We start from the raw sequence: 5,795 nt of genomic DNA, 5'->3' as shown, positions 1-5,795 counted from the left end.
TGGGAAGGGATGGGAAGGGGAAACAAAGGAGGAGGCTACAATGCTTGATAAGAAATGTACTCATTATCTTGCCCATGTAATTGTAACCCCTCTGTATAGTATTTTCACAATAAAAAATAAATAAAAATTTAAAAAAAAGAAAAGAAAAAGAAGCTAAGGTTACTGCCCAGGTCCTGAGTTCAAACTCCAGGAATGGGAAAAGAGAGAAAGAAAGAGAGACAGACAGACAGAGAGAAAGAGAGATACAGAGAGACAGACACAGACACCGAGACTCAGAGAGAGAAGGAGGAAGGAAGAGAGGGAGGGAAAGAGGGAGAAAGAAAGAGATAACTGAAATATAATCATTTTCCTTGTTCTAAAAGCACATCTGAATGGGGAGGTGATTAAAGAGATTATTTAGTTTTTATCCTAGAATAACAGGACAGAATAATGTAAATCTGCAGAAACTCCTACACCCCTGGAACTGGACAGAATTGGAGGTGAATCCTATGTGCAGCTTGACTTTATCTACCTTGTTTTTATGAACATGTGTCTCTTTATTGTTAAATGTAAGATGCTAATGTGTAGCTCAGACATTGACTCTCAGTATTTAATGTGACATTTTAGCAACCACTAAATGATAGTATTCCTTGCCCCACCATCTCTTCTTCCAGGATTTTTCTGAGATGTTATCACAGCTTATCCACAACTCTCTACTCATACTATTCTGTCACCAAGGACACTCAGGCCATAATAGTGAGGGAGGTAAAAAGACAAGACTTTTCCCCTCCGTAAAGGAGCATCTAATATATATATATATATATATATATATATATATATATATACACACACACACACACACACACACACACACACACATACTTTGCAAGAGGACTAAAAAAGTAACACAATGGCAAAACTGCTTCTAAATGCTATAATACTTTCTGATTTTGTTTTGTTTAACTCTTACCATCTATCATCTAGCTTAGGAGATGTGCCTTTCTTTCCACCACTTTGATTCGTTCAGGAATCGCGGTAAGCTAAGTACTGACTAGAGGAAAATCTGATTGGTTTGAAGCTCAGGGGTAAAGGGGGGCTCCATTTGGAAGCTGTTTGAGGAGTCAGTCATGGGCTTGAACACTCACCGCAACAGCAAGTGGGAAGCTCACTTCAGCAAGGCCTGCCACCCTGGCATTTTTGCTTTCTTCTTCTTCCCGTTGGAAGCTGAACGCTCTTTTTAAGATGACGAGAAGCTCTGGGAATGGAATGAGTTTCCCAGAGGAGTAATTACCCCAGTAACTATATCATCCTTTCTTAATATCTAGAGACCTATAACCGAAATAAACAATGATATAAAAATGAGTCCAATAGTATTTACTTAGCATGGTGACTGGATAACTAATATACTTAAATGACTTTGAAAGCATGTAGTTTATTAAAACTACAGTAGAGAAGCCAGGTAGTGGTAACATTCCTGTACACAGTTTTGCTTTGAACAACATAACCCACTTCCCCATTCTTCCCCTCTGCCTCCTCCCCTCCTTTTCAGGCAATGTTTACATAACGAGTGTGTGTGTTTGTGTGTGTGTGTGTGCTAGTCTCAGATGTGAATGATAAACATGGTAAGAAATATAGAGTACATATTTGCAAAGTGGTAATGCAATTTCATAACTACAGAAATTTTAAAGTAAATGACATTATACCTTATCAGATTGAGATTAGAATCATGAAGGGATTTGCCTCTATTTATAAATACACATTTATAATTATATAATTATATATAATTATAAATATAATTATATTTTATATATTTTTATAATTAAAATATAATTATAAATATATTTATAAACATAAAATATGTTACTAGAAACAGCTCAGATACAGGATGACAGGATTGACTGTTGAAATACATTTGAATCCGTCTACTATATGAGATATAAAGGAGAAAGCGATTTGGCTTAGGATATTAGCCACACATGTTTTGACCAAGAAAATCCCACTATGTATATTAACGTGTGTCATTAGATCTCATAGGATCATGCCACGGACCCTGTCCAGAGCCATTTGATTTGCCCCTGTGAGGTTGAGTGGTAAGGATGCTGTCCTCTCTGCCTGGCAACAAATCAGACCAGCATTCTATTCTACTTCACCTTCTCTTTTGCTTTAAGGTGTCCATTTTTATTGTCATTCTTTTTGCTCACTCATCATTCAGTATATCTTATTGCTTAGCAAAGATAATTAAAACCATTCTGTTCTCTGAATACTTTAGGTTGATACTACTACAGTTCAGAATGATCAAGAAATCCATCACATAAAGTTCTCTGTAGTCTGACATTCCTAACTAGGGTCTCTGGGGGAGGAGATATAGGTCAAGGTGCAAAACTGCTAATTCATCTTCCTTGACTTTGGGACTGATTTCAGATGGGCAAAAAGAAGAGGTTGACAATAGTAGCCTGTAGAATAGAAGCCCTGTACTGGATGGACAGAAGAGAATGGCCATTGACACATACTACAAAGGCACAAGTATGCAGAGAACTGCTTACATTTTGTGCAGACATGGTGCTTAGCATCACATAAAATATTAATATGTAAGGACCATAAACAGAGTGTTCAGCCTGTTCAATATGCAGGAGATGACGCCAACCAGCATGTGATAGATGCTAATGGTGAAGTATACAGGAATGCCTTCTATGCAGGGAAGTGGAAGCATTCAGTTCTTGAGTCCTTCAGGCAATGATAAGATGTTTGTGCAGAAAGTGGGCTATAGAATATCAAGGACTAAGTTGGGCATCAGTGGCTCATGCATGTAATCCTAGCCACTCAGGTAGCTGAGATCTGAGGATTACAGTTTGAAGCTGGCTCTGGCAAGAAAGTCCAAGAGACTTTTTTTTTTTCAAGAGACTCTTATCTTTGAAAATAACCTACAAAAAAAAGTCCATAGAAAATACAGCTGTGACTCAAGTGGTAGCATGTGAGCCTTGAGCAAAAGCAGCTCAGGAACAGCACCCAGACCCTGAGTTCAAGCCTCAGGATCAGCATATGCATGTGCATGCGTATATGCACACATGCACACGCAAACACGCACATACACACACAAAGTGGCACACTTGACTTAATCTCTAGATCCATCCACTTACCTACAAATGGCATGATTTCATTCTTCTTTATAGATGAGTAATAATCATATATATATATGTGTGTGTATATATATATATATATATATATATATACACATACATACATATTCCTCAGTGTTAGGGCACCTGGGCTGTCTCCATAGTTTGGTTCTTGAATATTGTAGCAATGGACATGGGTATGCACTTGCCTTTATTACATCCCTACTTAAAATGATTCAGATAAATGCTCAAGAGTGCTATGACTGGATAGTAATAAAAGACATTTGAATATGGTCAAAAGACTTCATGTTCATGTGTGGGGACACAGAACAATGAAGCCTGTTGAGACTGATTTAGGAAGGAGAGAAAAGGAAGATGAAGAAGAGCAACAGAGGGAGTGAATCTGATCAAGTATATGCACATACAGGCCTGTCAAAGGTGAATCCCTTTATGTAACTAATTGAGACATATATACACAAACATTATCTACAGTATATGCAGGGGAGATTCCAACAGTGTAACTCCTTTGAGTAACTAACTTACAGTGTAACAAATGAATACCAGGAAGCTGTGTTGTGGCCACAGGTGAGAAGGGGGGCTAGGTGCACCTGAATGGGGAGAGGAATGGTGGATGAATGCAGTCATAACGAAAATCGTGACTGACAATATGACAAGTAAACTAAGGGAAGGGGAGGGGTAGAGTTGGGAGAGAGGGGGGGAATGATGATATGGGGAAGGATGGAGAGAAGGGTGTCCCTGACTGAGATGCATTAAACTCACAAACTGATATGTCATCCTGAAACCTCTTTGTACAACTACTTAAAGATAATAATGAATGAATGAATAAAAGTTTGAGAAGGTAAAAGAAAGCAAATGGAATAGCAGTGAAAGATTAAAAAGATGCAGAAGGATAGAAAATGTAATCTGAATTTAGAGAAGAAGAAAAGTGGTATACACTGAAGTTTAGAAAAAGGTGGGGACATGGGGATGCAAAGGCCTGAAGAATAGGAAAATGACATGTCTTAGAGAGGGTTACAGTATGGACAGACTCTGAAGGAGAGATGATTGCATAAAGACATGGAGAGAAGACTATAGAGAGTGAAGGGAAAGATCAGAGAAGTAGAAAGAGGCTTTGTGAGAGGAAGAGGAAGAAACAGAGGGACAGGTAGAGGGGCAGTGTGAGAAGTGGACTGAAGGTGAGAATGGGTTGGAGGAGAAGGGAGAGAGAGAGACAGAGACATGAGAGAAAGACAGAGGAGAGAGAGAACTCTAGGGGTACAGAAGATGAGGATGGGCAATGTGGTCACACAGACACAACGATGAAGGAAGCATGAGCTTACAGGGATGATGACGCACAAAGGACCATGAGACCAGCACTCCCCTAAAAGGAGGTGAGCCCACTGTCCAGCCTCCTTGTCTCAAGTGCGTGGCAGTGATGAACCCATGTGGTTGTGTGGACGAGTAAGTCTCCGAAGGTGTACTGCGGTTGCTGGAAGTATGCTCTGAGCTCAGACATACATTCAAACAGTAACTCTATCATCAATGATCTCTTTTATGGCACATGGTATTTGCTTAATCTCAGTTTCTTCATCTGAACAGTTTCAACAGTTTTACCTTTGTTGGTGAGAGAGCCATTGACATGCAATTTTAAGTGAGATATAGTTACAGCCATCTACTCAATGGAGACAGAGATTTATCATTTTCAGTTTACATTCTTTTTCGAATCTCTGTGTCTGTGGCTGTACACGGACAGCCAGATAATAAATTGTCATTCCACTTTCCCACCAATATTTTATATCATCAAGTGTTTTCCTTTTTTTCAAATTTATTCATGAAGTATGTTATTATTATGTCATTTATTTTGTGTTCTCATAATGGTTAGTGAAAATGAGTGAAAGCACGCCAGTCTCTTTTATGTACTTCTTGTTCTTTACTTAGTGTCCTATTGTTTCTCAGATTTATGTTCTAGACATGAATTCTCAGTTGCTTATGCAGATATACATTACAGATCTAATTTCCTAGTCTGTGGTTTATTTTATCTCCTTTTTGGAACTTTCTCTTGATTGTATTTGAGCAATTGTCAGTCTAGCACTTACGTTTTCTCTTATGTGATAAATATTTTTCAGTTTTAGCATTTATACCTTTAATTAGATGTATGTATGTGGACACTGTAAGATAGGGATCTAATTTTATATGCATATTTGGATGATGAAGTTGTCTATTTCATTTATTGAATAATCCAAATTTTCCCAACTCTATGATTATTCTTTCAGGTATCATAATCAAGCAGATACAGTATGCATGTTTCTGAATTTGAAAAATGGTTATATCCTGAGAAAGTAACCTTAAAGGTGAGACCAGCATGGATTCAACTTTGCTAATCATTAGGTCAGCTGCTTTGAAAATGTTCAATTCACACCCTCTTTAGAAATGGAATGGTGAATTCACGTGTTTGTGGTAGTTTCCTTAGGGGAAAGCTCTCACAACTAACACCTCCACAAGTCAACCCTGCCTTCATCTTAAGTCATCTGGGAGGTAAAGGACTCAGGGGTCCACAGGAAAGGAAAAGCAGAGATGCAAAGAATCAAGGGTAGGGTTAAAGGCTTCTACTAGAAAACAGTCAGAAGGGAGCAACTTCAGAAAGAGTTAGGGGTATATATATATATATATATATATATATATATATATATATATATATAT

This window comes from Dipodomys ordii, unplaced genomic scaffold, assembly GCF_000151885.1.
Source record: "Dipodomys ordii isolate 6190 unplaced genomic scaffold, Dord_2.0 Scaffold216, whole genome shotgun sequence".
Lineage (NCBI taxonomy): Eukaryota > Metazoa > Chordata > Mammalia > Rodentia > Heteromyidae > Dipodomys > Dipodomys ordii.
The sequence above is the reverse complement of the archived record's forward strand: the minus strand, read 5'-3'. Positions refer to the sequence as shown.